Here is a 14147-nt window from a genome sequence, read left to right as displayed (position 1 = left end):
TCCACATTTTCCAAATCAGAGAGGTCTACAACCAGGTGGATGTATGCATCAAAGGCCCACAAATAATTCAGGAGCCAGTCTATACTAGGATCCTCAATAATTCATCTCCATCTTACTAGGATCCTTAATAATTCCAATTAAGTTTGTATTAGAGCCACCTCTAGCACTCCTGAGTGTATTTACAGAGATATAGGAGGTGTTCTATAGTTTCTTCACTTTCTTTGCATAGTATACATCTTGATGGTCCCTCAAGACCCATTTTTTTAATTCTATCTATTGTTAGTATTCTCATTTGCATGGCTATCCAAAGAAATATACTTGCTTTGGGGAGCCCTACTGGATCCCAAGATAGGTTTATTGGGAGGGTACTAACCTCCAATATTTGGGAATTTGTGATCAATCTATACCCTTCTTTGACTTTATAAGTTCCATCCTTAGAGATAATTATCATAGATTTTATTTTATATATATTAATATAAATATTATTATTTTTCAATCTAAATTAATTTATATCTATTAAATTAGGTAAAGTAAATTTTATATAGATTTGGCCCTCTCCTAAACAAAAGTTTATCTTAAATTAATTTTTTATATAATGAAGGGTCATTTCTAACTCTTGATTCTTAATTAGTTATTTTGTAGTTGTATATTCTCATTTAATAGATTATAAATTCATACACAAATATGTATATGTGTATACATATGTATATGTATATATATACATATTCATATACATACGTACATATGTGTGTGTGTGTGTGTGTGTGTACATATACATACACACATGTATATCTAGACACACACACACACCACATAATTTATGAGAATTTCTTTTCTTGATAATTTAAAATAAAATTTAGAACAAGAGATAATTTTCATTCTATTAGAGATTTTGGGCATGACTCAATGTTTCTAATTATCTATTGTGTCATAAAATTATGTGAATACCAAAGTGATGAATTTTGTTGTGTTGTATTTTTCTTCTTTCTAATTTGTTGTATATTTTTCTACTTTAAAGTCTATGAATATCTCCAAATACAAATGATTTATTTCATAAACAAAAATAACCACCACACTTTAGCTTTAGTTTTAAATAGAATTTTGATTTTTTATTAAGGTTGTCAGCAAAACTATGAATTGTGAGGAAAGTTGTGATTAAACACAAGATAATAAGTTTTGAGTTTTGTTATAAAAATTTAAGGTATTTTAGCACTATGGCTTTTAGGATCATGCACTCAAATGGACTTTTATCCTATCACAATATCAACAATACCTAGATATGTAGGTCAAAAAATACATTCTTTAAATAATCATTTTGTAATGATTGATTTGGTTTATACCATATGCAGTTTCATATAAGTTTGATGTTTTGACATGAAATTGTTGTTCTAAGATTAAGAAATCTTATATATAAAGCTTGCATTGACCTCATTATTTAATTTAAAAAAAAAAAATTGGATGGTGTATTGTTGTTTTTTATACTTATTTTGTAAGGGTTGGAATATTATTTCTCACTTATTAAACATTTATAACAATTCTATTTCTATTTGTATACATAATTTACTGGTTTTATGAAGAAAAATAACATATGTGAAAAGAGATAGATGCAACTTTGTATTTTTTAATTTAAAAAAAAATAAAGTAAAAGAAATTTAGTATATGTAGCTATTGAGTTTGAAGACTTTTGTCTTTTATCTAAAACTAGACAAATTAATAAAATAAACATTGTGAATGAACAGCAAAAAATAGATTATAGTATATGGTGCATTTTGAACTTAAGAAAATAACACACTGATTATTATAAGGGGTTTCTAAAGATATTAAGAACTTTGAAAATGAATTAAAAATCTTTTATTTATTATAAATAGCTACAAATGAAAAACTAAATTCAAACCATTATATTTCAAATAAATTCATCAACAAATATTTATGAGCATTCTTTGAGTTACACATTTAAATTTGTTGCACTCAAATGATTGATACATACATGGAGAAAATTACATTTACTAGTTTTTCCCAACTACAATAAATGAACATTGAACATTATCTTTTTAACAAACCTTGTGATATGTTAGCATTTTAGCATATCTCATTGATAATGCACATATTTTGATTAAATTCATAGCTGGAAATAATTTGAAGAAAAAAAGTGTTCATTTTAGAGTGAAAGATACATCAATTAACATGTATGCAACTTAATATTGATGTTCATTGAAATAGATTGCACATAACATATCTAAAAACTTAAAAACTATAACTCTGCATATACAAAAGGAAAATTAACTCAATAGGGGTGACATAGAGATCTTATTCTCATTGAATCCCCTAAAATATTGTACTTATTCTATCAATCTCACAAACAAAAAATAGAAAATATAGAAACAAGTCACAAAGATATTTCCATCAAAAGATGTGTACACAAAATTTAGAAGCATAAACAATGGATCTCAACTGTAATGTACTATTGGGAAATTTTAGAAGGAAACCAATATCGTTTGATAGTTCCTCTAGGTCACCTTCAACATCTTCGATGATAAATAACTGTTTCATAAATTAAATTCACAAAAACAAATCAAAAAATAAAGAGGATTCTTTTGCAAAGGAATGGTGAGAATTCACCATCTTCAAATACTAGGAAAGACCACCACCAGCAAGACAAGAATTGTTGGGGATAAAAGAAACAATGATTAAGTTCAAATCTTTCAAAAATACTCATCCAAAAATTTAAGTTAGTAAGTTTCTATGAAAAGATTAAAGATAATTTTGTAGAAATTTCTTTAAAATGTTGAAATTAAAATCCAAAAATTGTTGGTTGGGGTTGACAAATTTTAGGTAGGAAATTGTAAAATTTGGGAGAAAACCTCCCACATATAAGCCTATCAACTTAAAAATAATAATTTAAAAGTATTAAATTCACTTAAAAGCCACTCAAGCAAATAAAAATGGGATGATATTGTGAGAACAACTATTTTTAACAAATATATCTATTCTTAAAAATATCAAGGTTGATTTTCTATTATTCACTTTCAAACTACTATATTTTCTATTATCAATAATAAGAACTCTCCCATTTTGACCTTTGAATACTCCTTATGTTTCTTTCCTCTTGTGCCACACAATCTTTCACATCTGATATCCAATGTAAGCCCAAAGGTGTATCTCATTCACATAATAGTACTAACACATCATTGCTCACTTTCCCTTTTTTGTTTACATCTCTGTGAGAATACAAATGCATTCGTCAATCAAGATCTAAATTACTAAATGATAATATAAGATGTATACTAATTACAATAGAAATGATTAAGGAAAGGAAGAGTATGTTGTTAAATAGATAATCTATAATTTAAAATACATGTTGAGAATCAAGGTTTAAGAGAATAATTCAAACTCCACAATCTTAAATAACAATCAATATTTAAAACATGAAGCATAGGGGATTGAATGTCACTAATAAAGTGTGCAATGTACCAAAAAAATTACCTATTTGTCAATATTACTATATCAAAAAAAGTCTCTATAGATGTTTACATGTTTTTCAACTAGGACAATGTTAGAAAGGATAATGTGTGATTGTAATTGAGATTTAATCAAGGTTATAGAAATCATAGAAACCTTTTTGACTATTTTTCGAGTTAATCATTCTTTCATCGAGTTGGATGTTCTTGAGGTAAGAATTTTATTTTTTCATATTTCCTTTTCTATAGTTAATATTTATGTCTTAATTAAATTTAAAAAAAGAAAAGGTATGGACTAAGTTACAATCTCAAGCACTCAATCAAAATCATAAATTTATTATTGAGGGACAATTCAATGCAACTCTATATCTATACCTACAAAAGTGGGGGTCATTTCTTGTCCCAATTTAGATCTCTATTGTGGTTCATGTTGATCTTGATTTTTGCACCTCAGAAAGATAATAAACTGTAGATACCTAAGTCTGATTACATAAACTTGTAATTTAATTTATTTTTATTCTAGTACATTATTAATTAAATAAATACTATTTAATTGATTTACATCATCCCCTTGGTTAATTAAAATTAATCTAATTAATTAACTACAATCAAATTAATTATTATTTTGATGACCCATAGTCTAATAGTTAATAAATCTCTTACTCTATTAATTAAATAAATGAACAAACATATTTGAACATTTAATTCCCAAATTATCCCTTTTGATTAAATAATTCTTATTTAGTCAATCCTAACCCTAGCCTAACCCTTATCCAAACCTTGTACCCCTGGTTTAAACTCAATCCAAGTCATTCACCCATACCAATCTCACTAAATAAATTAGCCTAACAACTTTTGCATTCACCATATAAAATTTCTACAACACCTTTTCAATATAATCAGCCAGAGATAGTGTCTATATTTTCTTCTTCCTATCTTTACAAATGATCATACCATGGATTTATTTTTTTCCTCCGAATTCTTCATTAAAAATGAATTTTCTAACTATTGTTTCAACCCCTTAATGTGATCCATGTTAGATCTTTCCACAAGTAATTCATGAACATATAAACATAAAATGGCTCTATAACTCTCCCACTCACCTCATGGTTTAAATTTTGAATTGTCATGGCCCTAGAGGGCCTAGTTCTAGTAGAGGCTCTATTGTGCCCACCCACACATGGTGCTAGAGCTACAAAGGATTGATTCCCCCTCTTTTTTGGGTAATGCTTTTGGATAAGTTAGTACACATGAACCCTTTGGATTCCAAAGTTGACTCTACTTGAAATGAGGTGGGATCATTGTTTCTCCCCCCACTCCAAATGGGGGGTGGAAAAATGCACTCATTGGGGAAAAGGAGGGGAATCCTAAGCCTAAGGATCCCAAAGTCATCCATGGTGCTACAGGACTGGAAATCTCCTTCCCAAATATTATCATTGAAAATGCTACTACCTCCCTTAAACATTGTGTTGTGCATAGATTTATTTCCTTCTACCCAATGATTGAGATGACCAGGAAGTGGGTGGCATAGAAATGGTTCATGAAGGGTAGTGTATGTATATTGGCCATACTTAGTGGCCTATTCCACTTCTACTTCACCTTTACTGAGAACCTGGCGGCCATTCTCTCGAGGACCTAGTATTATGTTAAATACTATTTAGCCTTGGCTAAATGGTATCGTGGATTTGATGCTAGCTTGGAGGTCTAAAGTTTGGCCCCAGTGTGGGTTTATTTGCCAAACTTATCATTGGAATTCTGGGATGAAAAGATCCTAAGATGCATAAGTAACACTTTTGGACATTTTGTAGCTGTAGACCAACACTACATAAATCTAGACTTATCTTTGCTAGATTATGTGAGGATGTTGCTATTAATAGGGCACTCCCAACCATGGTCATGTTGTCTACTAAGAGGGGGAAAAGGGTTTAGTCTATAGAATATGAGAACACTAGCCTCTACTACCAAAAATGTGGTCATTTTGGCCATGTGATGATAGATTTCAATTCCCCTTCTCAAAAGGACAAGCAAAAGGTGGGCTTACTAGGTAGTTAAGTATTAATCTACTATATTGGGAGAATATTTGACTACATACTATGGGGGTAGAAGTTGAGAGAAAGGAGGATAACACTTAAGACCAAATTATAGAGGAAAGAAATGAGAAAGATAAGGATGTGTAAGCTGACCAGTTGGTTTTGTTGTCAAGTGTTGAAGTGAAGAAAGGGACTGACATGGAGGAATACCCATTTAGAAAGGAGATAGAAAACTGTTAGGATAAACCACGGACAGAAATAAAAAACTACATGCAAATATAACCAATAATAGAAAATAATAGAACACACAGAAATGAACACAAGGCACCAAGATTTAACGTGGTTCACCCAATCCCTGGGCTACGTCCACCAAACACCAAGTCTGATCTTATTACAATCCAGTGATTACAACCTGATTACAATCTGTAATCCCTTACAGCTCAATACCGCCGCAAGAACCAATTTCGTATCACCACACATGAAAAATACCCAACCCTAAGCCCTTTTTATACAAGTATTAAACCGCTTTAGGGTTATAACATGTCGGCCATATGTTGGCCATAATATGTCGGCTACCATGTCGGCTACCATGTCGGCTACTTCCAAAAAAATTTTTTTTGGGGCACCCCACTATTTATGAAGTATGTATAGTACTTTCCTGATCAGCCATGAAGTATGTACAGTACTTTCCTGATCAGTCACCACAATCTAACAATCTCCCACTTGGGGACTGATCAGGCTCCACACTAAACAACAATCTCCCACTTGGAGACTGATCCTGTAGCAATACCACTACCACATGGGGCTCCCACTGGATCAAACCATCCTGGACTCTACTGTTCTTGTATTCATGTTCAGTCTAAAAGACCAACCGAAGCTGAAGAGGAGTTCAGCTTCTCCCTTGTTACAACCTTTGTCAACATATCCGCTGGATTGTCATTGGTATGTATCTTCTCCAGCTTTAACTGTCCATCCTCCAAAACTGACCGAATGAAATGGTACCGCAACTGTATGTGTTTGGTCTTAGAATGCAGAGCTGAATTCTTAGCAAGATGAATGGCACTCTGACTATCTGTGAACAAATAATTATCCTTCTGAGGATGTCCCAATTCTTCCAAGAAGAACTGAAGCCATATCATCTATTTGGCTGCCTCTGTAGCAGCAACATACTCTGCCTCTGTAGTGGAGAGAGCATTAATCTTCTGTAGCCTAGAAACCCAGCTCACGGCTTCCCCACCAACAGTAAAGACATAACCTGTAGTACTCCGCCTAGTATCAATATCCCCAGCCAAATCTGAGTCAACATAGCCCTGTAAATCAGTAGTAGAGCCCCCAAAGTGTAAACACTTATTGGATGTTCCTCTCAAATATCTGAGAATCCACTTGACAGCATTCCAATGCTCAAAACCTGGATGACTCATATACCTGCTAATGACTCCCACTGCATGTGCAATATCTGGCCTAGTGCATACCATAGCATACATCAAACTTCCTACAGCTGAAGCATAGGGTACCTTGGACATCGTATCCTCCTCTTCCTATGTCTTGGGACACATCTCCTTAGTCAATTTCAAATGACCAGGTAAAGGTGTGTTGACAGCTTTAGTATTCTCCATAGAGAAATGTTGCAACACCTTCTCAACATAATCAGCTTGAGATAGCGTCAATGTTCTGTTCTTCCTATCTCTGCAAATCTTCATACCAAGGATTTGTTTTGCTGTCCCCAAATCCTTCATAGCAAATGCATGTGCTAACTGGCATTTTAGCCCCTTAATATGATGCATGTTAGACCCAGCTATAAGCATATCGTCAACATATAGACATAAAATAATGTAGCTATCATCATCCAACCTCTTAAAATAAACACAGTAATCTGAATGACACCTGTTATATCCATGCTCATGCATAAAACTGTCAAATTTCAGATACCATTTCCGAGGTGCTTGCTTCAGGCCATATAAACTTTTCTTCAATTTGCACACTAAGTTCTCCTTACCTTTAACCTCAAAACCCTGTGGCTGAGCCATATATATTTCTTCATCCAAATCACCATGAAGAAAGGCTGTTTTAACATCCATCTGCTCTAAATGCAAATCTTCAGTAGCCACAAGACTTAAAACAGTACGAATAGAAGTCATTTTAACAACAGGAGAAAATATCTCATCAAAATCAATTCCCTTTTTTTGTGCAAATCCTTTTACAACTAACCTAGCCTTAAATCTTTTCTTACCTCCTTCCTCTTCTTTCAACTTGTAAACCCATTTATTCTGTAAAGCCTTTTTACCGGTAGGCAACTTGCACAAATCCCATGTCTTATTTTTCAGCAAAGATTCCATTTCATCTTTCAGTGCAGACTCCCACTGAATCTTAGTATCCACCTGCATAGCTTCATCATAACTTTCAGGTTCACCAGCATCAGTAAGTAAAATAGAATACAAAGAGGGAGAAAACCTTTGTGGAGGTCTAATTGGCCTTGTTGACCGTCTAACATTCACTAGTGTATGTGGTATTTGTTGTTGCGGTTGTTGCACATCATGAGGAATGGCTGGAACATCAACTTTTGGAGTATCATCTAGCACTACATAATCATCTTCTTTCTTCTCATGTTGCTGCAACAGATCTTTATACAACACTTTTTCATTGAATATGACATCCCGACTTCTTATAATTTTATGATTTTCAAAATCCCAATGCCTATAACCAAATTCATTAATGCCATATCCAACAAAGACACATTTCTTTGATTTAGCTTCTAGCTTGGTTCTATTTTCAGAGTCTATATGAGCAAAAGCTTCACAACCGAAGGTCTTGAGAAAAGAATAACTCACCTTCTTACTAGTCCATGCTTCCTTTGGAATACCACAGCCCAAAGGAGTAGAGGGACCTCTATTAATCAAATATACTGCAGTATTGACAACCTCCGCCCACATGTGTAAGGGCAACCCAGCATGCAACCTCATGCTCCTTGCGCGCTCCATTATAGTCATGTTCATGCGTTCAGCCACTCCATTTTCCTGTGGAGTCCTTGGAACAGTTTTTTGTCTATGAATACCATTAGTGGAGTAATAATCTTCAAATTCATGACTGCAATACTCACCACCATTATCAGATCTGAGACATTTTAATTTCTTACCAGTCTCATTTTCAACCAAGCATTTCCATTTCTTAAAAGTTTGAAATACATCAGATTTCTGTCTAAGGAAATAAACCCATACTTTTCTAGTTGCGTCATCAATAAATGTAACATAATAATGAGAGCCACCAAGGGAAGATACTTGAGCCGGTCCCCATACATCTGTATGCACAAGCTCTAATTTCTCCTTTTTGTTTTCCTTCCCTGTCTTTACAAAACTCACTCTCTTTTGTTTTCCATACACACAACTTTCACAGAAATCCATATTCACACATTTTAGACCTGGTAAAACTTTCCTTGAATGAAGTACTTTCATACCTTTCTCACTCATGTGCCCAAATCTATTGTGCCACAGCGCTGTATCAGAATCTACAACAGCTATTTGTTCTCCCTGCTGAACTGCAGTAATTGTTCCTGAATATTCATTTTTCTCTGAAACAATCAAAGTAGAAGGAACAATATGACCTGTACAAAGATATAAGGTGCCTACTTTCACACCTTTTGGTACTACAAGGGAACCCTTTGAAACCTTCCAATTTTTATCATTAAAAGTAACTACACAACCCTCATCACCAAGTTGCCCTGCTGAAATTAAATTCCTACTCAGCTTTAGAACATGTCTTACCTCATGTAGTAGCCAATGATTCCCATTCTACAACTCAATCTTAATTTTTCCCTTTCCAACAATCTGACAGGGTTCATTATCCCCCAAATAAACAAGCCCAAAATCCCCTTGGACATAATCAATGAAATAACCTCTATGAGGTGTAGCATGAAAAGAAGCACCAGAATCTAAAACCCATGAATCATCAACACTCTCTAAAGACAGAAGCAAAGCATCCTCTTCAGATTTGTTACTTACCACATTTGCCTCTTTGTCTCCATCTGATTTATCTCCTTCATTTTTCTTTCGAGTCCAGCAATCTTTCTTTTTGTGCCCTGGTTTCCCATAGTACCAGCAATCATTTGGTCCTCTCGATTGAGACCTCCTCCCCTTTGACTTTCCTCTTGATTTTCCATGATTTCTAGAGTTACTTCCTCTTTCAGTTGTTCTGCCCCTGCTTTGTGCATTTAAAGCACTTCCTGATGTAGATCCACCTGAGGATTTTCTACGAGTTTCCTCACTTAAAATAACACCGATCACATCATCATATTTTAGGGTACTTGATCCAGGAACAGAATTACTCACCGCCATTACCAAGCCATTCCAGCTTTCAGGCAAAGAACACAAAATCAAGAGAGCCCTAATTTCTTCATCAAAATTGATACCCACAGAAGATAATTGACTAGTAATAGTATTAAACTCATTTAAATGATCTGCAACAGATCCACCTTCTGCCATTTTCATATTAAATAAACGCTTCATGAGAAATACCTTATTTGAAGCGGAGGGCTTTTCATACAGTGTCGCTAGGGTTTTCATCAAATCTTCTGTCGTCTTTGCTTTTGTAATATTAAATGCCACCGATGGTGCCAAGCATAACTGAATGCTTTCGAGTGCCTTTCTGTCCAAAAGATCCCATTCAGCCTTTGACATAGTTCCCTGATTCTTGGCTTTTCCTTCCAACCGCTTCCATAAATTCTTTTGATATAAATAGTCTTCCATTTGCATCTTCCATAACTGGAAGTTCTGCCCATTAAACCTATCAACCCTCAGCTTACCCTCATCTGCCATTGCTCCCACTCAACCGTGAGACTCCCACTTACCCGTGAGACTTTCCTGCAGAGGATAACTGAAAAACAACTAGGCTCTGATACCACTTGTTAGGATAAACCACAGACAGAAATAAAAAACTACATGCAAATATAACCAATAACAGAAAATAATAGAACACACAGAAATGAACACAAGGCACCAAGATTTAACGCGGTTCACCCAATCCCTGGGCTACGTCCACTAAACACCAAGTCCGATCTTATTACAATCCAGTGATTACAACCTGATTACAATCCGTAATCCCTTACAGCTCAATACCGCCGCAAGAACCAATTTCGTATCACCACACATGAAAAATACCCAACCCTAAGCCCTTTTTATACAAGTATTAAACCGCTTTAGGGTTATAACATGTCGGCCATATGTCGGCCATAATATGTCGGCTACCATGTCGGCTACTTCCAAAAAAAAATTTTCGGGGCACCCCACTATTTATGAAGTATGTATAGTACTTTCCTGATCAGTCATGAAGTATGTACAGTACTTTCCTGATCAGTCACCACAATCTAACAAAAACCTCCTAAAATCCCCAGTGGTGGGAGGGGATAATTCTAATTAGACTTTGGAGGAAGGTGAAATTATAGGAAATGCTACTATTGAATGTCAAGGTATCTCACCCACAACACCTTTGGTGACCCCGAGCTCTTTGGCCAAGAAAAAAACCATAGTGTTGGTGACTCTAGTCAAGAACTCTCTACTCCTAAAGGAGGTGAGTTGTGGTTCCAATATAGGAGAATATGAAAGGATGGATAATAGTACCTACTAGGGGATTCTAACCCCAAAAAGGCTCAAATTGGTGACCTGTAAGGAAGCTCCTTCCAAAGCCATGAGAAGTATTAAGGAGGATGAGAGAAAAATTACTCTCTTGGCCCCTTGCTCCCCTCAAACTAGTGTTATGGGAGAGTGGGAATTCCTAAAGAGGAAAACTAGGGGTGGGAAGAAACTAGATGTAGGGGTAACTAATACTTGGGGACATCCTAACAATAGAACTACTTGAACGAAGCAAGCAGTAAGGGAGGTGGATGGTGGAAGACAACTAACACTAAAGACAATAAAGAAAGGTATGAAATGAAATTCTTTTCTCTGAATATGAAGGGGTTGAATAACTCCCAAAAATAGTATGCTCTTAGGTAATGTATTATAGTTGAAAAGGCAAATTGTATTCTAATTAAGGAAACTAAGATGACTAACCAAAATTTTACTAAGTTGGTTGATAATTTATGGCTTGGTGCTATTTTCCTTCATTTGGAAGCAGAAGGGTCCTTGTGGGATATTGCAACTATGTGGAACCCCAATGCTTTGATAGGTAGGGAGGTCCATAAAGAAAAGAACTTCATGATTACAGAGTTTAGTACTGAATAAATGGTGTGGAACATGGTAAACATCTACACCTCAAATACTAGGTAGGAAGAAGTGAAGCCTAGGGAAGGTATGGAAGAGTGGTGGGAACTTTGAAGGATAAAATTATTATGTGTATGGGGGACTTCAACACCCCCTATACCACTCAAAAAAGATCGAGGGGAATAATGAATTCTCAGAAAGCATGTAATATCTTTTGGATTTTATTAACACCTATAATCTTCTAGATATTGACTTGTAGGGTAACCACTCTACATGGACCAATAAAAAAAAGGGCCATGATTTGATCCAAGTTATATTAGATCGACTCCTAGTTTAAGGGAACTAGCCTTACATCATCCCCTCCTCCCTGGTTAATCTTTCAAGAACTATTTTTGACCATTCCCTGATTATGTTCAATTGGGTGAATAGACTTGCTAGTGGGCCTAAATATTTTAGGTATGAAATTATGTGGAAATATCACCTAGACTTCATAAATAAAGTGGAAGAATGGTGGAATATTAGCTAGGGTGGATGGGACTGCTATGTTGACACTGATCCAAAAACTTGATAATGTTAGGATGAATGTTAAGGAATGTGCAAAGATATCCTTTAGGGATGTGTTTAAAATTGAAAGGGAGATAGAGGAGGAACTCAAAAGGCTTCAAGCTTCTATGGCATCAGGGGATGACATAGAGGCTATCGCCCAAGAGGAGGAGTTCTATAGGAAGAAGTGTAAGGAAACTATTAGCAAGGAGGAGGTCTTTTGGAAGAAAAGATCCTATATTTCTTGGCTCTCTAAAGGTGATAGTAATACCTCCTTTTTCCATATATCTTCCTTGAAACACAAAAAAAAAAAAACACACCATTACCTTCCTGGAGGAGGAAGGAAGAAGGTCATGGAAAGAGGAGGAGGAAATGGGAAAATGTGTGGTTGAGTCCTTCATGAATGCATACAAAAAGGAGGACGAGAGGGTGAACGCACAAACCTGTATCACCCTTTTGTAAATTAAAAGGTTAACAAAAGTATAATTGTTCACCTTCAATGACATAAAATTAATATTATTATTTTTAATTTGAAAAGGAAGCAAACTAATGAAATGTGTAGAAATGGATGAAGTTGAGGATGATTATTTGGAATAAGAATTGATATATTTTCCTTATTTTTACAAGCAATTTTTTAGCTATTGAAAAATGTTGAAAAGTGGGGGTCTAGTTCCCACCACAAAATTATAGGGAAATAAATCTATTTCCTTTTGATCTCAGACTATGTTGTAGATAACATATATAGCTAGAACAATAAAAAATAAACATCAGCTTTATACCTATATTTTATCTTTTATAATGATTCAAATTTTAACTCACTTGAAATCAATAATTTTTTTGGTGTAATTAAATATTCACTAATTACACTTACTTAAGCTTATTTAGGATGATGCATTTCAGAGTAGTTTGTGATTTAGATGCTTAGGAGTTTGCACCTCAATTAAACACATGGTGTAGGAGAATTCCACTCTAGGTGGTCATAGTTGTTATCTCATTTAACCTTTAGTGTACTTATCACATTATCAGACTCATCATCGCACATACTTCATTGCATAATGGAGGATGATCCAGCTTTGGTTGACATGTGATTCCAACTTGTGTGGGTGATAACTTATCTTCTTCTTATCATTGTCTCTTATTGCCTCTCCTATATAAGGGGGCCTATTATGTACATTTAAAATCAATCCATTGGATATCAATCAAGTCCATTATCAATCATAGCATTCTTGCATATTCATGCAAATTTCTTGCAAATCTCTTGTGCAAGTTATCTTGGTCTTTCATTTGATCCTAGGGGTGTTAGTGTCACCTAAAACTCTAACATGGTATCAAAGTTCTCATGGTGTGAAGAATTCTTCTCAAGAAGTGCAATCTTGGCTTGACTCATTATTAGTGTAGCATTTTTCAATTTAAATATCATAATTTGGAGGAGATTTTGGGAGTCCTATTTTGTGACCTTCTATTGTAGGTGAAAATTGGAGGTTGGTGGTACAAATCAGAGGTTGGCATCATATAGAGGAGGTCCAAAGACCTCTAAATCAAATTTCATTTCATCTAAATCATACATTTGAGGCCAAATATAGAGCCATTTGATTTTTGAAGGTGTGGTGTTGGCGATTTAGAAAAAATAATTTTAGAGGCAATTTTCAAATAGCAATATCTTCCTCATACATACTCCTTTTTCCAAGATTTTTTTTTTGGGGGTAAAATTTCACAATCTACATAGTGGTGCACCTAATTTTTGGATCTTTGTCTATGAAGTTTTCTAAAAATTGTAAATCCTATTTTTTACAATTTTCAAGGCTCTATTTCGGCACATTTGGTAACATTTTTAGGTGCTTTTTTTTTAAAAGTGAATGATTTTTCCTCTACTTTCCAGATCCCTAATCAAATTTTAGTTTGGAGTGGGCATATAACTTTCATAA

The sequence above is a fragment of the Cupressus sempervirens genome, chromosome 2 (assembly GCF_028749045.1).
Source record: "Cupressus sempervirens isolate cs-2001-9-10 chromosome 2, ASM2874904v1, whole genome shotgun sequence".
Lineage (NCBI taxonomy): Eukaryota > Viridiplantae > Streptophyta > Pinopsida > Cupressales > Cupressaceae > Cupressus > Cupressus sempervirens.
The sequence above is the reverse complement of the archived record's forward strand: the minus strand, read 5'-3'. Positions refer to the sequence as shown.